The sequence below is a fragment of the Zalophus californianus genome, chromosome 4 (assembly GCF_009762305.2).
Source record: "Zalophus californianus isolate mZalCal1 chromosome 4, mZalCal1.pri.v2, whole genome shotgun sequence".
Classification (NCBI taxonomy): Eukaryota; Metazoa; Chordata; class Mammalia; order Carnivora; family Otariidae; genus Zalophus; species Zalophus californianus.
This window is the reverse complement of record NC_045598.1, coordinates 160274948-160302005: the sequence shown is the minus strand read 5'-3', so window position 1 is coordinate 160302005 and position 27058 is coordinate 160274948. Positions and strand designations below refer to the sequence as shown.

At 34.7% G+C, this 27058-nt stretch overlaps 1 pseudogene; it reads right to left on the bottom strand.

Annotated features, from left to right (window-relative positions):
* Positions 1 to 258: 258 nt before the first annotated feature.
* Positions 259 to 27058, bottom strand: part of LOC113925523 — a 53950-nt pseudogene continuing 27150 nt past the window's right edge.

The window sequence follows — 27058 nt, the reverse complement described above, 5'->3', positions numbered from 1 at the left end:
TATCAGATGGAACGGATAAGACATTTCAACCTAGTTTTGAAAAATCAGCTCAGAAGCTAGTAGTCCTGTTGCAGTGTAAAAGGCTTTCATGTACTTTTTGCCCAATACCCACCCTATTTATCAGTTCAAATGATCAAGAGATTTTGTGGGAGAATTTCTCTTTTGAGACTTTTAGTGTACAAGTGTCATTTTTCTTGGTTTTGCTGCTGATGTCCTTTACCTCTGTCACTGGATGAGTGAGGGACCTGGCACAGTTCTTCAGGAGTTCTTCTGAGGCACTTTGACCATGATGGTTTTCACTTAAGTATGTGCCTGCAGCCCATCCTCTCCCAGCTTCTGGCCACTCTGGACAGCTTGCAGCCACTGAATGGTGATTGGGCCCCAAACACATCATAGCAGTTGACCCACACAGTGCCAGCCTGAAGGGCTTGGGACAGATAATTGGCCCTGTCCAAGTCCTTGGTGAAGACAGCTGCAGCCAGCCCATACTTGGAATTGCTGGCTCTCCCAGTGACTTCCTCTGCGGTCTTGTACTTCAGTGTCTGCATCACTGGCCCAAAGGTCTCTTGCTTGGCAGTAGTCATGCTGCCCTATATATCTCCCAATGGTGATGGTGTACTAGACAAGTAGCCACGGTCAGCCATCACCCCTCTATCACATAACAGCTTTGCCCCCTCCTCTTTCCCAGATTTGATATAACCAAGGACCTTCCTAAGCTGAGTTTCATCTACCTGAGGTCCCTAGTTGTCAAAGGGTTCCCAACTACACAAGACCTGGCCCAGGTGATGCTCTTTCTCAGACTCAGTGTAAATATCTTCTTGCACAAACTGGGAACCTGCACAGCAGCACTGGCCCTGCTTGAGGAACAGGGCAAAGGGGGCCTCTTCCATGGCCCAGTTCATGACTGCATCTGACATGATGATATTGCCCCCCCCCACACACACACACACTCCAGGGTCACTCTCTTGAGGTTATTGCTCCCTGCAGCAACCTGGACTAGGTGGCCAACTTCAGTGGAGCCCATGAAGGCCGCTTTGTCCACATCCTCATGGGAGGTGATTGTAGCCCCATCTGTGGGGCCAAATCTAAGAATAATATTAACTATGCCAGGGGGAAAGCCAGCCTCCTTAAAGAGGTTGGTCACATAGAGGGTGGTGAGTGGAGTCTGCTCAGCTTCCTTCATCACAACCTTTCCTGTTGCCAGGGCTGGGCCCAGTTTCCAGACTTGCATCAGGAGTGGGAAGTTCCATGCAATGATCTGCCTGAACACTCTGATTCATGGTGGATATAGCTGAAAAAGTCCCCGTCCATGGGAATGGTTGTCCCATGGTACTTATCAGCCCAGCCAGGGTAATAACGGAGGCTTTCAAGGACCATGTCCAAATGACATAGGGCTTGCTGTTATCCAGGGTCTCCAAGGCTGCCAGGTAGGTCCGGTCTTGCTCAATCAGATCAGCCAGGCTGCTCAGCAGGTGGCCTGTGTCGGATGTGTCCATGTGGCACCAGGGTGAACTCAGCTGGAAGGCAGCCTAGGCCACCTTTACTGCCCTGTCCACATCTTCCTTGTCTCCTTCAGCTACCTGACGGATGACTTCTCCCATGGGTGGATTGGCAGTGGGGAATGTTTTCTTGCTGACAGCACTGTGCCACACATTGTTTATGAAAATCTTGTTGTAGAAGACTTCAGGCTGCTGGTTGGGTGGCAGCAGCAGACACTAACTAGGTGATGGCCCAGGCTGGGCCCGAGGTTGGCAGCATGCAACATGCTGTGGTGGGAGCAGCTGTGCAGGACCTCCAAGAACCATTTCTAATTTTCAGTTTTTTGTTAATTTCTACTAGCACTTCTGTCACAATTCATGTTCCCATATATGTGCAGCCTTATTTTAGGCTCTTTATTCTCTTCCATTTGTCTTTTTTTTGTCTAATTCTGTGGTACTACTATACCGTCTGAACTATTATAGCTATTAAGTTTTCATCGACATGAAAAAACTTTTTAGTATCATTTTTCCTCAATTTCTAATTACAGTGCATTGTCACTAGAGAACATAATTAGTATCATATTGAGTCTATAATAGGTTAATTATTAAAATGAGTCTTTTTCTATCTGTTTTGGAGTAGTTGCTAAGTAGTTTGCAACACACAGCCCAAGCACTACATTCAGGGCAAATATGTGTGGGAGGTGAGGAAAGAGAACTTCTTTTCCCTCCTTCACAGGTAAAAGAGATGTCTTCTTATACCTATTAAAGAGTTTTAAGAAACAAAGAGCTCAATTCCAGTCTTCTGAAGCTTGAATAGCAATGCCACTAGTAGAAAGAAGGGGACATTTATCACTAGAGGCAGTTCAGTGTAGAGGGAATAAGCAACCAGCCAAAGAGGCACAGCATGCATCAGGGAGCCATAGCCAAGTGTTTCCAGCTGGGGAATCTTTAAGGAACCCCTTGGGACTACCCTCAAGAGAAACATTCAACTTTGAACATCCACTGAGCATCAACATAGATATGCATAATAGCAGGCAAATAAAAGCTTTCTCTCTCCTCTTCCTCTCCCACTTTTGTCCACCATCAAATTCAAGATGAGAGGATATAGGGAAAGAACTGATGAGAATGGATGGAGGAACCAAACAAGGAAACAGTGCAACTAAGCATGCCTCTTTCCCCTGCGTTAGCTTTTATTGAGAAAAAGGAAAATATTTCACTTAAATGAAATTGGGAATTTTTGTTATTCACTGCAATATATATTCTTTTTAGTACACATGAAACATTTACAAAAATACAAAAAAAAACCCTCAATACATTTTAAAGAATCAATATGATAAGTAATCTCTCTTCTGATGATTATATAATAAATTGGAAATTGATAAGAAAATTAATGCTTTAGAATCTTGTATTTTGGGAAAACATGACATATTTCCAAGCACTTGTATTAAAGATTATGATTCTTAGAAGGACATCATAGTAGTAGTACTTCTTCCAAAAATATACAACCTGAATCTAATCATAAATAAACATTAGACTGAATAAAACTGAGGAACAGTCTACAAAATAAATGACCTGAATTCTTCAAAATACCGATGTCATGAATGACAAAGAAATTGCTAAAAAATTATTCCAGACTGAAGGAGGATAAAGAAACATAAAAGCTAAATATAATGAGTGATTCTGGATTAGACTGTGGACTAGGAGGGGGAAAAGCTATGAAGGTCATGACTGAGGCAAAGCAAGAACAAGAGAGTATTATGAACAACTTCATATTACTATCTTTTAAAACCTAAATATGTGAATTTCTGTAAGAGTATAAAGTGTCAAAATTGAATCAAAAGTGAATAGAAATATTGAATAAGAAGCATTAAAGAAAGTACAGTCAACATCTTTCTCCCACCTTGCCCCCAAGTAGTCCTAGATTTTACAGATGAGTTCTACCAATCTTTCAGAAAGAGTTAACACTGACAGAAGCTGCCCAAGGAAAGAGCAAATGCTGTCCAGCTAATAGGAAGAGATAATATTCAACCAATTCTTACTTATACAGTTGTATTAGTTGCTTACATTCTGATTGGCTGTGCTCCATAATGATTAAACAGTGAACACTGTCATTTTGAATGATAGTTTGAATAATACTCAGGAAAAGTATAATTAGAATTCCAAAATCAGATGACAAAACAACAAATAATACAATTTTACATATGCATCTGGATGCAAAAATCCCAAATAAAATTTAGCTTTAAAAAATTCAACTTTTTTTTAAATCATGCATTATAATCACTTAATATTACCCAAGAAAATTTCTACATGAAAAAGTCTTTCAGTGAATGAGCGATGTGAATGGAATTTGAGTCTATAATCGGTTAATTATTAAAATGAGTCTTTTTCTATCTGTTTTGGAGTACTTGCTACATGAAACAATGAACAAGAACAATGGCAAAAATTGTTCTCCATAAAAGCAACAAGAACAATGGCAAAAATTGTTCTCCATAAAAGCAACAAGAACGATGGCAAAAATTGTCCATTCAGCTTTTTTAGAACCTGAAAATTAACTAAAGGCTAAAACAATCTGGGGAGCATTTATTCAAGAACAGCTGAATCTCAGTAACAACATTACCTTTGTGGCATTTGAACTTGGCCTGTTTCCATACCTCACTCCCCAGCTCCACGGTAGCTTTGAAAACCAACAATTCCACAATCACAGGGAAACCAAGAGCATAGCAGGCACGGGAGGGAGGAAAGTGTTGGAGTTTCTCCAAAGCCCCAGATAACTGTCACTATTTGACTTGTCTGGCAGTTCCCATGAAGTCTTCACTAAAATGGCTTGTCTTTATTTGAACTGACTCAAGTTTGCTTAATGCAAACAGCTTCCCCCCACCCCCTTAAAGGGCTTGTCAAAGACATTAAGCAGCAACTGTAACTGTTTAATATCTTAGCTGCCCAAGACACCAATAATGGCTTGGTCAAACAACTTGAAGGGAAGGAAAAAAAAAAAACTTAAAAAGGGTGGGGGGATTCTGGAATTAAAAAGTATAATATCCGCAATGAAAATTTTACCAGAGAGACTCAAAACCAGATTTGAGCTGGAAGAAGAAAGAATCTGTGAACTTGAAGATAGTTCAAGGAACAGATCTGAGGGACAGAGAGAAAAAATGAATAGTGAATACAGGCTCAGAGACCTGGGGGATACCATCAAACATTCCAACATACATATAACAGAAGGAAAGAGAAAGGGAAAGGAATATTTGAAAAATTAATGGATGAAAACTCCCTGATTTTTGTGGGAAATATTAATTTACACAGCTCAAAAAACTCAAAAACTTCAAGTAAGATAAGCTCAAAGAGATTCCCACTTATACACATCATAATCAGGCTGTAGAAAAAAAGAGATAATTGGGAAAAGTAACATTTTTGCTTTATGTTTTTACTAACTGTCCTAAAACATTGGAAGTTCCAATATTATACAAAAGGCAGTATATTCAAATGTCAAAGTATTATGGATTTCTTAATAGGAAATATTCTGTGCCTCAGTCTGGCTTTGGATACCTACAAATACGGATTGAATCTGCCCCATTTGACCTAGATAATAAATAGAATCAGCTGGAATAGAAATGTTGATTGCAAAATCTTTTCATTCTCTGTGATAAATGATTCCTCCCCAGAGAAGTCTTAGCCACTGTGCCAGTGTTCAGTCATATTATGTCTTTAGAGAAAGCATGTCCTGGAGAGCAAATAAATCTCAATCTTCTAAATAACCTTCCATCCATTACTGACAGTGATACAGTAAACTTTCAAGGGGGAAACTTTCTGAGGAAATAGCCAGATAGAGGGGAAAAAACCCACATAATTTTATAGTTGGTTCTACCCACTTGAAACAGCTACTATAAAAGTGATAATTTATAAAGATGAGGAACTCAGCCCACCTATGAGCCAAAAACTCCCCCCAAAGCCTTATATACTTAGTAAAAAAATGAACAAAATTATTTTTTAAAGATTTTATTTATTTATTTGGCAGAGAGCGTGAGTGAGCACAAGCAGGGGGAGAGGCAGAGGGAGAGGGAGAAGCAGACTCCCCGCTGAGCAGGGAGCCCAACATCATGACCTGAGCTAAAGGCAGACACTTAACTGACTGAGCCACCCAGGCACCTCTGACCAAAATGATTATTAGTGTATTACTTCCTTGAACAAACATCACAATCTCTTCATAGGTCTTCAATGTCATACTTCCTTTTATTTTTCTAAATAAATACTATGATTCCCTTTCTTTTCAAATATATAGATTTACCTCCTTTCAAATGTATTTTCTTAGAACCCTCTTTTGAAGTAGCCTCTCTGAATTTTGCTAACTTCAGGTAAGGACCACCTTCCCCACCCCGATGAGCATCAGAACACTTTATCTTCCCTGCGTTTCAAGAGACCCTCCACCCTTGCTCACAGGGCAGATCTTGAAAAAAGTTTTGGGTATACTCAGATAAAGAAGCAAGACTATAATTTTTGTATTTTAAGAAGTGAGGTTTAGTGATTATTATCTATTGTGATTCTATGGATTGTTTAGATCAGCTGGATGATTGTTCTATTCCACTTGGCATTGTCTGGGATCTCTTGTTTGGGGCTGGAACACTAACCAAATCACTCTATGAGGCCAATATTACCCTGATTCCCAAATCATTACACAGATATTAAAAGAAATTAAACTACAGACCAGTATGCTTTATGAATATAGACAAAAAAAATTCATAATAAATTCTAGCAAACCAAATCCAGCAACATATGAAATGTATTATACACCATAAACCAAGTGGGAGTCATTCCAGGAATACAAGGTTGGTTCAATATATGAAAATCAATTAATGCAATAGACCATTTAATCAAGAATAAAAAACACATGATCATGTCAATGGATGAAGAAAAGGCATTTGATAAAATCCAACACCCTTATTATAAAACACTAAACAAACTAGGAATAGAAAGAAACTTTCTCAACCAGATAAAGGCATCTGGGAAAAATTCACAACTATTCTATTATGGATGAAAGACTGAATGCTTTCCTCCTAAAATGAGGAACAAGACAAGGATGTCTGCCCTTGCCACTCTTACTCAACATTCTACTGGAGACTATAGCTACAGCAACTAGGGAAAAAGAAAAAAGATATCCAGATTAGCAAGATTTCTTACAATTCAATAACAAAAATATAACCTGATTAAAATATGTGGAAAGAAATTGACCAGATATTTTTCCAAAGAAGATATAGAAATGGTTAATAATTATTAGGGAAAAGCAAGTCAAAAACCACAATGATATAGAACATCCCACCTAATAGAGTAACTATAATAAAAAAGGTTCTCATAAAAAAAGTATAGATGAAGATGTGGAAAACACTAATGTATTGCTGATGGGAATGGAGAAGATGCAGCTGCTTTCAAAAACAGTTTGGCAATTCTTCAAAAATTTCAACATATAGTTAGCTTATAAGTTTGAAATTCCATTCCTAGGTATATACCTAAGATAAATGAAAGTGTGTGTGTGTGTCCCCATATTAAAACTTGTATCCAAACGTTCATAGCAACAGTCTTCATTATAGCCAAAAAGTAGAAACATTCCAAATATTCAAGTGATGAATAAAATATGGTATATCTATATAATGGAGTATTATTGAGCTATAAAAATAAAGAAGTATTGATATATGCTACAATATGGATGAACTTTGGAGATATTATGCTAAGTGAAAGAAGCCAGACATGAAAGAAAACATATTGTATGATTCCATTGACATGAACTGCACAGAATGGACAAATGCATAGAGACAGAAATCAGTGTGGTAGTTGACAGGGACTGTGGACACAGAGCAATGAGGAACAACTGCTTAATAGGTATAAGATTTCCTTTGGCAGGGTGATTAAAATGTTTTAGAACTAGATACCTTTATGGATATACTAAAAATCACCCAACTGTATATTTTTTAATATTTTATTTTATTATGTTATGTTAGTCACCATACATTACATCATTAGTTTTTGATGCAGTGTTCCATGATTCATTGCATCTAACACCCAGTGCTCCATTCAATACGTGCCCTCCTTAAATACCCATCACCAGGCTAACCCATCCCCCCACCCCCCTCCCCTCTAAAGCCCTCAGTTTGTTTCTTGGAGTCCATAGTTTCTCGTGGTTTCTGATAACTTCCACATCATACACTGAAGTGGGTCAAAATTTGTGGAACTCTAGTGGAGAAACAGATGGATTCATAAAACTGCTATCAAAGATCAAAATCAACAAGAATTAATTACATGGGACTGAATGAATTCATAAAGATGTCTTCTTGTTTGAAACATTGCTGGTTCACTAAAGTTTTGTATTTCCAAATTTAATGAGATTTTTCTCTCACCCCACCCCCCTCCCCTCTAAAACCCTCAGTTTGTTTCCAACTGTATACTTTAAAAGTGCTGAATTTAATGGTGTGTGAATTATATCATGAAAAATTGACAATATAATCTCCCACATAAAGAGAGGGAAAGTCATGTGATTGCCTCAATAGAGACAAAAAAAAAATCTTTGAAAAATTTCCAGATTCATTTATTAGGAAAAAAACAGTCATATATCAGAGTGGAAGGAAATCTTCCTAACTTGTTAAAGTTTATATCTACACACACACAAATATAATAAATAGTATACTTAATGGAAAACTTAAGAGTTACTTCATTTTAAAGAACAAGATTCCCACCAACAATAATGTCATTTAACATTGTATCAGACCTCCTGGTCAATACTATAAAGTATAATAACAATAATAGTGATGCTGATGGTGAAGTAAAGGTATTAGGCTTCTAAGGGAAAATGCAAAAATGTTGTTTAGAAATACTATCATATACCTAGACAAATCAGCTTAATTAATAATAACAGTTCAGCAAGGTTGCCAGAGAAAATCAATATACAAAAACCAATGGCATTCACTATACCAGCAAAAATCAACTAGAAAATACAATTAAAAAAAAAAAAGCCATCCTTCCAATACAATAAAAATTTAAGGTACCTGAGAATTCTCTTTATGAGGAATACATAAAACTCAAGTTTTAAAAATGTTAAATTTCACTAATGTATGTAGATAATTATATGAATAAATGGATTATATTCTGTGCTCTGGATGAGTCCATTTAATATTATAAAGATATTAGAACTTCCAGGGAAGATGGCCAAGTAGAAGGATCCTAACCTCATCTCATCCCACAGATACAACTAAGTAGCACCCACATCAGTATAAATAACCCAAAAAATGAATTGAAGACTGGCAGAATAGAATCTCCACAGCTAAATGTAGAGAAGAGAACACAACTGGAGAGGACAGGAAGGGAAGACATGTTGATCAACAGAAAAAAAGAGAGCCCAGAAATAAACCCACAATTATATGGTCAATTAGTCTTCAACAAAGGAGTCAATAATATGCAATGGGGAAAACGAAAGTCTTTTCAACAAATGATATTGGTAAAACTGGACAGCTACATGTAAAAGAATGGAACTGGACCACTTTCTTTCACCATACACAAAAATAACTTCAAAATGATTTAAAGACCTAAATGTGAAACTTGAGACCATATAAATCACAGAAGAAAGCACAGGCAGTAATTTCTATGACATTGGCCATAGCAACATTTTTCTAAATCTGTCTCCTGAGGCAAAGGAAACAAAAACAAAAAACCTGTTGGGACTACATCAAAATGAAAAGTTTCTGCACAGTGAAGGAAACAATTAACAAAACTAAGAGACAACCTAAGTAATGAAAGAAGATCTTTGCAAATGACATATCTGATAAAAGGATAGTATCCAAAATATATAAAGTATTTATACAACTCAACACCAAAAACCCAAATAATCCAATTAAAAATGGGCAGAAGACATGAACAGACATTTCTTCAAAGAAGACATACAGATGGCCAAGAGACACATGAAAAGATTCTCAATATCACTACTCATCAGGGAAATCAAAATCAAAATCACAATGAGATATCATCTCACACTGGTCAAAATGGCTAAAATCAAATACACAAGAAACAAGGATGTGGAGAAAAAGGAATCCCCATGCACTGTGGTGGGAATGCAAACTGGTAGATCCACTGGAGAAAAGAGTATGGAAGTTCCTGAACATATTAAAATAGAATACCATATGACCCACTAATTCCAATATTGGGTATAACCCCAAGAATAAGAAAACACTAATTGGAAAATATTTATGCACCCCTATTTTTATTGCAGCATTACTGACAATAGCTGAATTATGGAAGCAGCCAAAGTGTCCATCAGTAGATGAACTGATAAAGATGTAACACACACAGACACACACACACAGACACACACACACAGACACACACACACACACACACAATGGAATATTACTCAGCCATAAAAAAGAATGAAATCTTGACATTAGTGACATGAATGGATCTAGAATATAATGCTAAGTGAAATAAGTCGATGAAAGAAAAATACCATGATTTCACTTATATGTGGAATTTAAGAAACAAAACAATCAAACAACTTAAAAAAGAGACAAGCCAAAAAACAAACTCTTAACTATAAAGAACAAACGATGGTTACCATAGTGAAGGTGAGTGTGTGTGTGGGGGGGGAGTGGTAGGTGAAATAGGTGAAGGTGCTTCAAGAGTACACTTATCATGATGAGCACAGAGTAATGTATAGAATTATAGAATTATGATTTTGTACACCTGAAACTAATATAACTATGTTAACTAAATTGGAATTTGAAAAAAAATTATAAAGATATGTTTTTCCCAATTTAATCTATTACCTCAATTGAATAAAAAAATATCCATCTGGAGTATAAAAAAACCTATTTGATATTTGCATGGACAAAAGAGAAGTGTGCAAATAACTAAAGTGACATATACTAAAAAAGCAAAGATCAACACTTGCTCTTTCAGTTATTACAATAACTAATAAATAAATAAATGGGCTGATGAATCAAAAGAGAAAGTTTGGAGACAGACCCATGATCATATAAAAACTTAATATACAAGAAAGATGGCACTACATATTTATGTACTAAATGGAAAGAACAGGTTGTTTATTAGATGGTTTGGGGGAAATTGGTTCACTATGGAGAAAAATTAAAATTTATCTCATTAATTAGCAAAGATAGAATCATGTTTTCTAAGACACAAAAATGTCAAAGTAAAGTAAAACTAATTATAGATAATGTGAGAAAATATCTGTGTGTAGAAGAGGAAATGAGCTTTTTACACATAACCTTAAAAGCACAGAGTAGCAGACAAAAAACATTTTTAAAACCAATATGATATATAAAAATAGTGGCTATTGATTGGAGAGCATAAAGTCTAAATAGAGTATAGACTGAGAGATGGAATTTACAATGCCTGAAATCAATCAGAAACTTTCTTTCAGACTAGAAGTCAGAAAACTTTTTCTGTAAAGGAACAGCTAGTAAATATTTTAGGCTTTGGGTGTCATATATTGTTTGAACTACTCAACTCTGCCATTGTAGCATAAAGCCAGCAATATGCAATGTGTAAATAAATGAGGCTATGTTCAATACAACTTTATTTATGGACAGTAAAATTAGATTTCATATCATATTCACGTGTCACTGAATATTATTCTTCTCTTCAGTTTCCCCTGATCATTTAAAAAATAAACACCATTTTTAGCCTTTTGGCTATATGAGAACAGGAAGCATATCAGATTTGGCCCGCATACCAAGTTTTGCTGACCTCTGGCCCAGACTGGAAAGGAAACTTTTCAAACAAACAAGACAATGGAAGAATAGCAATACTGAACAGGCAAAGACTAAAAGCAAGCAAAAGGAAATTTAAAAGGTCTCAATGTTTGAATACATGCTCAAACTAATAATCAGAAATGCAAATTTAAATGAAGTAACATTTTATAGTTTTCAGACTGTCAACAATTAGAAAGTTGAATAATGCCAAGTGCTGGCTGGCTAAGAGGGATGGGAATCTTCATGCCTCACTGGTGGAAATGCAGATTGCAACCCTTGTGAGAAATCTGATACTATCTAGTTAAATTACCATCTGATTACCATCTACATTGATTGATACGTTTCCTTCTGAAAATCTCTCTCTTGTCTTTTTATACCAAAGAAGTAAATTAGGGGAAGTATATAAGAAAATTTGTTCAGATTGGCTGTATGGAGTTGAATGTAATCTGGGTGCCCATTATTGAGAGAATAAATGGATAAATGTGATGAATACATAAATACTAGTTTGGAGTACCAAGCAGATTTGAAAAGCAACATACACAGCAAAATTGATAGTCATATCAGCATAGTACTTTGTGAAAAAAAAAAAAGCGAAAAACAGTTGAAGATATAGTATACAGTACTGCTTTAGGAAATTTTAGGAAAATTAAATAACATATGCACATTATACTATATATCTCATAAACATATATACAAACAGAAAGACATCTGTCAAACCAGTTAAAAAGGTTTCTTACCTGAATGTGTGTTGGGGAGTGGGAGGTAGGTGGAATAGAGAATGAGGGTGAAAAAGAATAAACGTATTTCAAAAGAAAAGAGGGGCATTGCAGGACCATCAGTAATTCTGCACTGGGTATTGAGGTATGTGATCACTCACACTTTTTCTCTGAGGTTCAGACAGACACTCATACGTATACAGAAACAAACAGAAAGGACAAATAGAAATTGCTAAAATGGTGGGAGATCTTAACAGAACTTTCCACTTTTGGCAGATCAAGTACACAAACATAGAAGAGGAAGAAGAGATTTTTATCTTAAATAAAGTTAAATGAAGATAATGTGACTAGTTTCTCATGCTGCAAAGGAAAGAAACATTTTCATATTTTGGCCAGGGACATTTAACTGAAATTGATCACCTCTTTAACCTTATTAATTTTTTTTTTTTTTTTTTAGCTGGGAAAATACTATGTAATCACTTAAGATAATCATGAAGATTGAAACAGAACTTTGGTCAGATTCATAAGTCAAAGTGACTGTCATTTCAAAATTCTCATGTCCTCATGACTTGGAATGGTATATCTACTCAGTAATTCCTACATAGTCCTTGAGCTAAAATCAGAGTCCTGTAGTTACATATTAGAGGATGCCACCTTCTTAACTTTAAACAATAAACTTAAAATCTATAATTCTCCATAATGTAAAAAGTTTAAATTTTAAAACACACAATCAAAAACAAAACATATCCTAACCACAGAAACTAAAAATCAATTATCTACCCATAATATATACAAAGAGAACATCTAAAACATCTGTGGATAATTTATAGAGTAATAAAAATACTATATATCAAAACATATAGAACGATAAACAATAGTAATAGGTAATTTTCTATCCTAAATTTTATTAACTATTTAAAAGAAATGGAACTAAAAAAGACTTATATCTAAGTATTTATAAAAAGAAAGGGTAAGACTTGTCATTAAGAATTGAAGGACAGGGGCACCTGGGTGGCTCAGTTGGTTAAGCAGCTGCCTTCGGCTCGGGTCATGATCCTGGAGTCCCAGGATCGAGTCCCGCGTCGGGCTCCCTGCTCAGCAGGGAGTCTGCTTCTCCCTCTGACCCTCTTCCCTCTCGTGCTCTCTATCTCTCATTCTCTCTCTCTCAAATAAATAAATAAAATCTTAAAAAAAAAAGAATTGAAGGAGAGATACTTTTCCAGAAAAGCAAAAGCTAAAAGAGTTTATCATCATAAGCCAGCCTTACAAAAAAATGTTAAAGAGATCTCTTTAAGCTGAAGTTAAAGAGCACTGATTAGTAACTGGAAAACTTATGAAAGTATAAATCTCAATGATAAGGATAAAATATATAGTAAAATTCAGAATACATGACAGTTGTAAAAGGTGGTCAGTTAATCATTTATAAATCTAGTATGAGGGTTAAAAGAAAAGAGTAGTAAAAACAACTATAACTACAATAATTTTGTTAATGGATACACCAAATAAAAACTTGTAAATTGTGACATCAAAAACATAATATGTGGGGGGGGTAATTATGTAAAGCAGCTTAGAATGCATTCACATTTAAGTTCCTAACATCTTAAAATTGACTGTTATAAATATAAGGTGTTTTATGTAAGCCTCATGATAACCACAAGGCAAAAATTTACTACAGATACACAAAAGACAAAGAGGGAAGCATCTAAGCATACCTCTATAGTATATCATCAAATCATAATGAAAAGACCAAGAGAAGAAACAGGAACTACAAAACAGCCAGAAATCAATTAACAAAATGGCAAAAAGTACATACCTATCAATAATTACTAAATGTAAATGAGCTAAATTTTGCAATCAAAGTGATGTAGGAAATGTTGGGGTTCAGAGCCAGATGGCCAAGTAAGAATTCTTGAGATGTCTTCAGTGCAAAATGGTGGTTTTATTAAAGCATGCAAACAGGACCTTTGGGCAGAAAAAGCTGCGCTGGGGTTGTGACGAGTTGGGATTATATACTTTCAAGTTGTGAGGGTGTTAGGGACAGCACAAACCTCCAAGGTATTTTGGAAACAAGTTTTCCAGGACCTTGAGGGGGCTGTTTTTAGGAAAAGGTCATTTATTGCTGTCTAATAAAACCTTAGTCATGAGACCCTTCAGATGTATATCAATGGTCCCTATTCTTGGGGGATGATTGCCAACATATATCTTGGGGGAGAGAGATAAAAGGAAGTTTCCAAAGGAATTTTTATATGTTAAAGTAGACTTACAGGATCCTGGGGGGTTGGAATAAAGTTAAACCAAGATTGCCATTTGCCCTTAGCAAAGTATTAACATCCAGGCAGCTGAGTTCCTAGAGGAATGTCACTCTGCCGTTTCAAGGACTTGTCAATGGGCTGTAGGCAGTGAAGAAATTTAATATTCTCTTTTGCCCTTGTTTCCCATATCAAAAGGACTTAGAATTGCTGAATGGATAAAAACAAGACCCATCTACATGCTGCCCAGGAGACACACTTCAGATACAGGATACCTACAGACTGAAACTGAAGAGACGGGAAATGATATTCCATGTAAAAGGAAAACCAAAAGAAAGCAGGGGCAGCTATACTTATATCAGATGAAATAGACTTTAAGATAGACTCTAATAAGACACAAAGAAGGTCATTACATAATTATCAAGAGGTCAATCCAACAAGAGGATGTAACATTTTAAAGTACTTATGTACCCAACATAGGAACACCACAATAGAGAAAGCAAATATTAACAGACCTATAGAAAGAAATAGGCAGCAATACAGTAATAGTAGGGAACTTTAATACCTCACTTTCACCAATGGATAGATCATCCAGACAGAACATCAATAAAGTAACATTGGCCTCAAATGACATGTTGTTTCAGATGGACTTAAGAGAAAAATACAGAACACTGTATCCTGAAACAATGGAATGCACATTCTTCTCAAGCATATATCAAGCTTATGTTGGGCTGCAAAATAAGTATTAATTTAAAAAGACTGAAATCCTATTAAGCACCTCTCTGACCACAGTGGTATGAAATTAGAAATCAATTACAACAATAAAAGTAAAATATTTTCAGGGCACCTGGGTGTCTCAGTCATTAAGCGTCTGCCTTCGGCTCAGGTCATGATCTCAGGGTCATGGGATTTAGCCCTACATTGGGCTCCCTACTCTGCAGGAGGCCTGCTTCTCCCTCTCCCATTCCCCCTGCTTGTGTTCCCTCTCTCGCTGTGTCTCTGTCAAATAAATAAAATCTTCAAAAAAAAAAAAAGTAAAATTTTTTCACAAATATATGAAGATTAAACAACATACTACTGGACAACCCATGGGTCAAAGAAAAGATCAAAAGAGATATTAAAAAATGTATTGAGACAATGAAAATGGAAATACAACATATCAAAACTTACAGGATGCAGCAAAAGTTCTAAGAATTTCATCATAATAAAAGCCTACATCAAGAAACAAACAAAAAAGAAACAAACAAAAAAATCCCAAACAACCCAACTTTACACTTCAGGGAATTAAAAAAAAAGAACAAATGAAGGCCAAAGCTAGTAAAGAAAGGAAATAACAAAGATCAAAGAAAATAAATGAAATAAAGCCCAAAAAATAGAGAAGATCAACGATACTAAGAGCTACTTTTTCAGAAAGATAAATAAAATTGACAAACCTTTAGATAGATTTGCCAAGAAAAAAAGAGAAGACTGAAATAAAATCAGAAATGGAGGAGACATTATAATTAATATTACAGAAACACACAGAACCATAATAGACTTCTAAGAACAATTATACACCAACAAGTTAGACAACCTAGAAGAAATGGCTAAATCCCTAGAAAGATAAAACCAACAGAGATTGAATCATGTAGAAATAGAAAATCTGAACACATCAATTAGTAGTAAGAAGACTGAATGAGTAGTAAAAACCTCCCAACAAACAAAAGGTCAGGACCAAGCTTCCAGACTAGAGAGCTTCACTGGTGAATTCTACCAAACGTTTAAAGAAGACTTAATACAAATCCTTCTCAAACTCTTTCAAAAAAATAAATAAATAAAAAGAGGAGGAACACTTCCAAACTATTTTTACAAGGCCAGAATTACTCTGATACCAAAACCAGACAAGAATACCACAAGAAAATTACAGACAATATCCTTGTTGAATATAAATGCAAAAATCCTCTACAAAATTATTAGCAAACCAAACTCAACAATATGTTAAGATCATCATATACTATTATCAAGTGGGATTTATTCCAGGGATTCTAGGATGACTCAACATCCATAAATCAATGTGATACACCACATTAACAAAATGAAGGATAAAAATCATACAATCATTTTAACATGTGTAGAGAAAGCATTTGACAAAATTCAACATCTATTCATGACAAAAACTCTCAACAGAGTGGGAATAGAGGGACTATAACTCAACATAATAAAGGCCATATATGAGAAGCCCTCAGCTAATATTACACTCAATGATGAAAATTTTCCTCTAAGATCAGTAACAAGACAAGGATGCTGATTCCTGCCACTTTTATTCAACATAGTATTAGAAGTCCTACCTGGGGCAATTAGGCAAGAAAAATAAAGGCATCCAAGTTGGGAAGGAAGAATTAAAATTGTCACTATTTGCAGATGACATGACATTATATATAGAAAACCCAAAACTCCACCAAAAACACTGTTAGGACTAATAAATAAATATATTCAGTAAAGTTTCAGGATACAAAATCAATATACAAAAATGTATTGCATTTCTGTACACTGATTACAAACTATGATAAAGAGAAATTAAGAACACAATCTCTTTATAATTGCATCAAAAAGAAGAAAATACCTAGGAAGAAATTGAGCCAGGATGGTGAAAAAGCTATACAAAGAAATCTCTAAGACCTTCATGAAAAAAAATAAAGAAGACACAAATAAATGGAAAGCTATTTTGTGCTCATGGGCTGGAAGAATTAATATGGTTAAAACTTCCATACTACCCAAACCAATTTACAGATTCAATGCAATCAAAATTCCAATGGTATGTTTCACAGAAATAAAACAATCCTAAAATTTGTATGGAACCACAAAAGCCTGACTCCAAATAGTGAAAATCACCTAGAAAAAGAACAGCAAATCTAGAGGCATTGCACTTCCTGATATCAAATATATTACAAAGCCATAATAATTAAAACAGTTTGATCTGGCATAAAAACAGATACACAGATCAATGGAACAGAATACAGACCCCGGAAATAAACCCATGAATACATGGTCAATTAATTTAGGACAAAGGAAGCCAAGAATATACAATGGGGAATGGGCAGTCTCTTTAATAAATGGTGTTGGGAAAACTGAATAGTGATCTGCTAAAGAATGAAACTTGACCACTATCTTATACCATACACAAAAATTAACTCAAAATGAGTGAAAGACTTGAACATAAGACCTGAAACAATAAAACTCCCAGAAGAAAACACAGGCAGTAAGCTCCTCGCAATCAATATTGGCAATATATATATATTTTTTGTATTTGACACCAAAAGCAAGGGCAACAAAAGCAAAATTCAGAATTGGGGCTATATAAAATTAAAAAACTTCTGTACTGCAAAGGAAATGGTCAACAAAAGAAAAGGCAACCTACCAAGTGGGAGAAAATATTTGCAAATCCTGTATCTGATAAAGGGTTAATATCCAAATTATATAAAAACTCATTCAACTTAGTAAAAAAAAAAAAAATCTGATTAAAATATAGGCAGAGGACCAGAACAAATATTTTCCAAACTAGACATACAGATGGCCAACAGGTACATGAAAAGGTGCTCACCATCACTAATCATCAGAGAAACAAAAATCAAAATCACAATGAGATATCACCTCATAGCTATTAGAATGGCTATTATCAAAAAGACAAGAACTAAAAAGTATTGGCAAGGATATGGAGAAAAAGGTATCCTTGTCCACTGTAAATGGAAATATAAATTGGTGCAGCCGTACAGAAGTTAAAAATAGAACCACCATATGATCCAGCAATTCCACTTTTGGGTATTCATCCAAAGGAAATGAATACACTCACTTGAAAAGACATCTGCAACCCCATGTTCATTGCAGTGTTATTTACAATAACCAAAACATGGAAACAGCCTAAATGTTCATCCACAGATGAATGGATAAAAAATTTTTGTATATATACATGATGGAATATTACTCAGTTATAAAAGGAAGGAAATCTCGCCATTTGTAACAATATGGATGGACCTTCAGGATATTATGCTAAGTGAGATAAGTCAGATGGAAAAAGACAAATACCATATGATCTCACTTATATGTGGAATATAAAGAAAGAATAAGTAGAATATAAAGAGAGAAAGAGAGAAAGCAAGCAAGCTTCTAGATACAGAAAAGATAATGGTGGTTGCCAGAGGCAGGACATGGGGGTGGATGAAATGGGAAAAGGGGGTGAAAAGGTAGAAACTTCTAGCTATAAAATATATAAGTCCTGGGGATGTAATGTACAGCATGGTTACTACAATTAATAATACTCTGTTGTATATTTGAAAGTTGCTAAGAGAATCTTAAAAGCTCTCATCATAAGAAAAAATGTTTATAACAATGTGTGGTAATGGATGTTAACTAAACCTACTATGGTGATCCTTTTGCAGTATGTGCAAATACTGAATCATTATATTGCACACCTAAAACTAATATGTTGTTTTATGTCAACTCTATCTCAATGAAAAAATTAAAATAATAATAGTAAAATGCAAAAGAGTTCAGAAGGAAAAAAGAATAGGGAAAAAAATACAAATCAATATTAACAGAAGCAGCAAATACATATATTTGTACAAATTTAGATATGTAAACATTAGTAACAAAGTTCTATTCAATGAAGAAAAGTGATAAAACAAGATTAAAATTAGAAATTATAGTGAGACTAGAAAGGCAGATTTGCTAATATAAGTTATCAAGATTGACCCAATGTCAAAGCCCAAAACACTAAAAAGGAAAAATTTTTTAATATTAAAAAATTGCTTCACATAAAGGCTTTGATATATTCTTATCAGTTAATTCCTTCAAAGCTTCATGGGAGACATTTTCTTGAATATTTTAATTGTGAATTCTATAAAATGCTGTTAGATTTCATCTGAAATGCAAGAAGGATTTAAAGTTTATTAACTCTTAAAAGACATCAAAAGAAATTGCATAAGAAAAACTGTATAATCATCTCAGAAGACACTGAAGAGACAATGGATGAAAAATCTCACACCCATTCATGTTTGATGTGATAGGTAAAAGAAATTCCCATTCAAACAGAAACCAGCAAGGATGCAGACTCTGATCATTATTATTTCTTGTTTTTAGAAGTTCTAACCAATTACAATAACAAACAAATCAGAAAACACTGATGTAACAAAATATAAAAAAAGAAGACATTCTTATTTCAATAATTCTGTACTTAAAATTTTTTTAAAAATGGACCAAAATCCTACTAATTGAAACTTTACCTCAGTAAAGAATCTGAATAAAATGGACTATTCCCAAGTGAATAATCATTTATAGTCCTAACTTAATGGAGGAAATATAATAATGGGAATTATAAGTAACCTCAAAAAGAAATATTTTGAGTGAATAAAATTATGAAATTTTGCTAAAGAATGAAAATTCACATTAAATAATGATAATGCCAAATACTGTAGAGGTATCATTTTTCTATAATAAAATTTTATGTTAAACTCAAAGATAAAGATGTATTTCAATTTACCTGGAGTAGTAAGCATCTTGTTAATATGTGTTTTATAAATAAAAAGGTAATCAAAGGGATGTGCCTTGCACAATATTCAGATTTATTATGGAGTTAAAATAATTAAAATAATATAAAATTGGCCCCCAAAATCAATCAATAGAAGAATATGCTTCTGGCATATGTAAAATTTTAATATGTGGTAAAAGAAAAAATTGACTTGTAGAAGAAAATTAGGTCACTCTGCACCCCAAATCAATTTTATATTAAAGGCTACATAGTAAATGAAAATGAACCAGAATAAAATACAGGAGAATATTTTTGCAGCAGTTTTGCTGCCTGGGAAGAACCAGGATAAGTGTAATGAAGAAAAAATTTCCTTAGGGCCATTGGAGGAATGTACAGAAACTAACAGAGCTTGGGTTAGATAGGGAGAATTTTCCCATGTACTACTCATGTTCCCCACAAATGTGGACTTCTTAGCACCTGCCCCCAAGCACCGCACCTGCTTCTAGCAGTTTTCATGTGCATATCTCAAGTCTCCTTCCAATAACTCATTTAACAAGCCTTCCCAGAATACGTGGCCCTAGACATCTACTATAGTGATGCAAAGACAATCTGCTAGCCCTTTGGAATTTAACTAAAGATCTCAAAATGGGACACTGGGGAGGAAATACCTTTAATTATAAGAGAGGTTAATTGTTCATGTAATTCTCATAAACAATCTGGCATTTGCACAACGGGACCTTAAATGAAAGGTAAATTTTGAATATATGAGTGTGAGAGAAGGGCAGCATATTATAAAGGAATAGCAATGAAAAAAAAAAGCCAAGGAATTGGGAAACTTTGGGAACACAGGAGGGAACATGAAGAAATAGAATGATCAACAAGATTAGTGAGTAAATGTATTAGTTTGCTAGGGCTGCTGTAGCAAATTACCACATACTGAGTGACTTGAAGGAAATGTATAGTCTCACTGTTCTGGAGGCTAGGAATCTGGAACCAAGGTATCAGCAGTCACGTTCCCTCTGGGGGTGCTAAAGAAAAATCTGTGCAGGCCTTTCTTTTAGTTTCTGGTAGTACCTTGGCTTATATCAACATAACTCCAATCTTCACATGGTATTCTCCTGTGTGTGTGTCTGTTTCCCAATTTCCCCTCTTTATAAGGACACATGTCATATTGCATTAGCACTCATTCTAATGATCTCATTTTAACTTGATTACCTCTAAAGGGACCCTAGCTCCAAAGGTAACATTCTGAGACACTGAGGGTTGAGAGACTCCAATACCTTTTTTTCTTGTGGAGAAGTTGGGAGAAGGGGGACACAATCAACCATTACAGTAAGCAGTAGATCAGAGAGAGCTTTATTTAATGGGCTAGTGGAATGAAGTACTGCTTAACCATACCTTAGGTAACAACCTAAGTTAAATGATTTTAGTTCAGGGAACAAATGAAAATAAGAAGGAAAACATATGTAGTTATTGAAAGCAAAAAAAAAAAAAGTAAAATGTTAACAGGGTCAGAATAAGTTAAGCTATTATAATTTACATTTGCTTTGTTATTTCTTTTGGAAAATAGGAATTTGTCGTTCAGGTCATGGAAGAACTACACCAAAATACATATTTTAGTAAAGAAATACTGGAGCTACCAAGAAAAATTGAACTAACAGTCTACAAAAATGGACCATAACAAAGAAATCTGCTGGAGGATATACAATCCCAGGAATTTTGCATGCCCTAACAATAAACAGCAGATGGTAATAAGTCCAAAGAACATTGGTAAATAAAATAGCCAATGGTTTCAATCAGTTGAAAAACTGGAATGTTAACTCCAAATCCTATGTAAACCAGTTTCCAGAGGGAACTTTTTTCTTTTTAAGTGAAAACATATTGACATTTTGATGGCACATTTCTTTCAAGGCTTTCAAAGCATTACTGTGGGTATATTTATCTCCTTTATGAATCATCTAGGGCAATTCACTTTCAAGTTGGTATTGTGTTGTTTTCATTATAAATGTATAAATATTTCAGGTACATTGTAGTTCCTGGGGTTGGGGGAGCAGTAACTACCATTTATAACAACGTCTGTATATGCACCTGAATGTAATATATGAGTAAGTTGCAAACCACATAAATATGAACAAGCTAGGAAATATAGAAATACAGAAAATCACCATAAAAAACATTCAGTTCTATACTAGTTAAAGCTTTTGGCAGAATGTAGCATGTTGGCACAAATCTATGAATTATCATAGATTATGCAAAAATTAACCTAACTCATAGAAAACGATTTACATTAACATCATAATAAAATCACCTCTAACATGGGTTATGCTTTCAAATAACTGCATAAGGAGAAAACTCCATGTTGTCAACATTATCCTCAATAACCCTTTAAATCACCATATACTACATTATGTGATTTTGTACACTCTCTCTCTCCAGCATGGATTTGAATTGTTTTGTTTTTGTTTTGGTGTGCACCAAATAAAGATAAAGTAATTAGCTAATATATAATGTCCATACTGTAATAGATAAATGATTTTTTTTGTATACTGAACACATGTAGTCAAGTTTGGATAAATGTAAATATGACAGCTCCACTTTCATGATTAGGATTCACTCCATTTTTACTCAAATCAGTGAAATATTTAGACACCAAAAGCAATGGCAACAAAAGCAAAAGTAAATGAATGGAACTGCATCAAACTAAAAAGCTTCTGCATAGCAAAAGAAACCAGCAAAATGAAAAGACAGCGTACTGAATGGGAAAAAAATGTGCAAGTAATATATCTGACAAGGGGTTAATATCCAAAATATATAAAGAAGTCAGACAATTCAATAGCAGGAAAACAACCCAATTTGAAAAATGAACGAGGATCTGAATAGACGGTTCTCTAAAGACATACAGATGGCTAACAGGTATGTGACAAGGTCCTCAACATTACTAATCATCAGTGAAATGCAAATGAAAAACACAATGAGATACCACCTCACACCAGTCAGAATGGCTAGTATCAAAAAAAAAAAACAAGAAATAACAACTGTTGCCAAAGATGTGGAGAAAAAAGAACACTTGTGCACTATTGGTAGAAATGAAAATTGGGATAGCCACTATGGAAAAAGAGTATGGAGATTTCTCAAAAAATTAGAAACAGAACAACCATATGATCTAGCAATTCCACTTCTAAATATTTATCCAAAGGAAACAAAAACACTATCTCAAAAAGATATCTGCACTCCTATGTTCACTGCAGCATTTACAGTACCTAAGACATGATATATATATTATATATAATATACACACACGATGGAGTATTATTCAGCCATAAAAAGGACATCCTGTCATTTGCAATAACATAGATGGATCCTGGAGGCATTATGCTAAGTGAAGCAAGACGGAGAGAAGAAAAGCATATGATTTCATTTGTATGTGGAATCTAAAACAAATAAAAACAGTAGCACAGAACTCAAAGACGCAGAGAACAGATTGTTGGTTGCCAGAGGGGAACGAAGGGATGAGGTGAGCAAAAGGGTGAAGTGGGTCAAAAGGTACAAACTTCCACATTATAAAATAAATCCTGGGGATATAATGTACAGTGTGGTAAATATAGTCGATAATACTGTTGTATATTTGAAAGTTGCTAAGAGAGTAGATCTTAAAAGTTCTCATCACAAGAAAACGTTTTGTGTGGTTCTGGATGTTAACTAGACTTATTGTAATGATCATATCATAGTATGTAAAAATACTGAATCATTGTCTTGTACACCTGAACCTAATATAATATTATAGGTCAGTTCTATCTCAATGAAAAAAAATATAAATATTTAACTTTAGACCCTGACCTCTCACTTCTCTATCATTTGCTCTCCTTCTTACTGTCATTTTTCTCTTGGTCTCTCATGATTTCCAACTCTTTCTTTCTCTATCTCTTGAATGCCACAGGTCCTATAAAGCAGATGCTGATTTCTGTGAGGCATAATGTGAAGACTGTAGTATTAGAAGATGTGTCAGGCTTAACCAGTCTCTGCCACTTACTAGTTATGAAGTCTTAGGTCTCTAAACTTCTTTGGTCAATACCACAAAGTCAGAGTTAGTGCCCATCACATCACATGGTTTGGGAAGAATATATAACTTACACCCCAATGTACATATATATGTGTGTAAAATAGCACCCATTTTACAGATGAGAAAACTAAGCCTTAAAGAAATTAAGCCCACAATTATAATAACATGAAATTGTGATTGACAATTCTAATGCAGGCTTTTATGACTTTAGAATAAGTCGTTCATTGATCTAGGTCCATAATACAAAAGCCATAAATACAAGAGAATCTTCCTTAAGCTTTTACTACTGCACAGACCTAAACACATCCATCTAACTTAGAAATCCAAGCTCTTTTCTTTTCTGCTTCCGGCCATCTATTTGTGAAGATTCTGACTAAAATACCACATTCTACAAATTCCTCCAGCTAATTAAATGGGATGTGGATCATGGAAAATAATATATCGAAGAGCTAAAATACACCATATGGCAAATGGAGAAAGTTCAACTTTAATGCATCAACTAAAACAAATGAACTATTTTTTCCATGTCTATCTTATTAAACTGTTAACACAATTTTTATAAATCACCTCAGTATCCCTTCTAAGGAGGCTTCATAGTAATTAGGTTATCTTAAACATTCTCTTGTTTTAATAAAATGTAATAAATCATAAAAATTAGAGCAAAACTTAAGCAATGTTCTCAGTAATATCAAGCACAGATAAAAACAAAATGCCAAAAATCAATTTAGATAGAAAAACAACAAGAGTTCTGAATTAAGTAAAAAGAAATAAAAGTTCTGGGCGCCTGGGTGGCTCAGTTGGTTAAGCACCTGCCCTCTGCTCAGGTCATGATCCCAGGGTCCTGGGATTGAGCTCCATGTCATCAGGCTCCCTGCTCAGCAGGAACCCTGCCTCTCCCTCTCCCTCTGCTCTCCCTGCTTGTTCTCTCTCACTCTATCAAATAAATAAATAATCTTAAAAAAAAAAAAAACCAGAAAAGTTCAAATGTGCCATTTCCTTTTCATTCCAACTAGCTTACTTTTGCTTATAATAATCTTTTAGTGTATACAGAATTTTCCTAGGGTGCACATGCTTTCTGAATTTAGCAATTTTGCTCCATGCCCTGGTAAATACACAGCAAAGAAATATTAATGAGAAATAATTGAGATTCTTGATGACTCTAAATTAGTAACAATTGATACCCCATTTGTTACAAACATTGAAAATAATCATTAAAATACATATTTGTGTATTTTATGTTCAAAAAATGAATATTCATGCTCTTCTGAAAAAAGTCTACATTTTTTAAGATTTTATTTATTTGACAGAGAGAGACAGCAAGAGAGGGAACACAAGGGAGAAGCAGGTTCCCTGCTGAGCAGGGAGCCCAGTGCGGGGCTCGATCCCAAGACCCCGGGACCATGACCTGAGCCGAAGGCAGACACCCAATGACTGAGCCACCCAGGCACCCCAAAATTCTACGTTTTAAAAAGTATAACAAGAACTGTAATATCTTCCATAATTCTCCTTGCCATAACCGCCATTTAACAATGTAAAGTAAGCAAATAACTGATTGAATTTGTTTTCAAATAATTTATAACTCCCAAATTTTAGAGAAACCTATTTTATATTTGTTTAGATTATCAATTAAAATGGAGACACACATGGCAAGAATATACAATGGGGAAAAGACAGTTTCGTCAGTAAATGGTGCTCGGAAAAGTAGACAGCTACATGCAAAAGACTGTAAATAGACCACTCTCCTACACCATACACAAAAATAAACTCAAAATGAATTAAAGACCTAAATGTGAGAACTGAAGCCATAAAATTCTTACAAGAAAACATAGGCAGTAATCTCTTGGCCATCAGCCTTAGTAACTTTTTCTGGATATGTCTCCTCAGGGAAGGGAAACAAAGCAAAAATAAACTATTGGGACCACATCTTTTGCACAGCAAAAGGAACCATCAACAAAACCAAAAGGCAGCCCACCAAAATGGAAGAAAATATCTGCAAATCATTTATCCAATAAGAGGTTAATAGCCAAAATATGTAAAGAACTCCTAGCTCAACACCAAAAACCCCTAATTAATCCTACTAAATATAGGCAGAGGCCCTAAATAGACATTTTTCCAAAGAAGATATATAACCAGCCAACAAACACATGAAAATATGCTCAGTATCACTAATCATCAGGGAAATGCAAATCAAAACCATAATGAGAGATCATTTCACACTGTCAGAACGGCTATTATCAAAAAGAAAAGAAATACTAAATGTTGGCAAGGATGTGAAGAAAAGGGAACCGTTTGTGGTGGGAATGTAAATTTGTGCAGCCACTGTGGAAAGCAATATGTAATTCCCTCCCTCAAAAAGTTAAAAATAGAAATACTACTGATCCAGTAATTCCACTGTTGTGTATTTACCCAAAGAAATTAAAAATATTAATTCAAAAAAATATATGCACCCCTATATTTATTGGCCATTGTAAAATGGCCAAATTATGGAAGCAACCCAAGTGTCCATTGATAGATGAAGGGATAAAGAACATATGGTAGATATAGAGAATGAAATATTACTCAGCCATGAAAAAGAATGAGATCTTGCTATTTGCAACAACATGGATGACCCCAAGAGTATTATGCTAAATGTAATGTCAGAGAAAGACAAATATATGGTTTTACTTATATGTAGAATCTAAAAAGCAAAACAAAAGAACAAACAGAAATAGACTTGTAAATACAGAGAACAAATTGGTGGTTGCCAGAGGGAAGGTGAGTGGGAAGATGGGCAAAATATGTGAAGGGAATTAAGAAATACAAACCTCCAGTTACAAAAGAAATAACTCACAGGGATGGAAGCATAGTAGAGTCAACACTAGTGTAATATTTTTGTATGGTGACAGATGATAACTATACTTACCATGGTGAGAAGTGTGTAATGTTTGGAATTGTCAAATCACTATATTGTATGCCTAAACCTGATATAATACTGTATGTTGACTATACTTCAATAAATAAATAGGTAAAAGCAAACATTCAGTACCCATTCAACAAATATTGATTCTTCATGCAAGAACTATTCATTTAAAATATTCTGAGGCACTGTTCTAGCTATTAGGAATGAGCCAAACAAATGTCAGTTTCTGCCTTCATAGAAACCACCTTCTAGTTAAGGTAGCAGTAAGGGCAAATATTTTTAGACTAAATACCTAAAAAACAAATATTTTATTTTTTAAAAAGATTTTATTTATTTATTTGAAAGAGAGCAGGAGAGAGAGCAAGAAAAAGCACAAGCAGGGGGAGCAGCAGAGGGAGAGAGAGAAG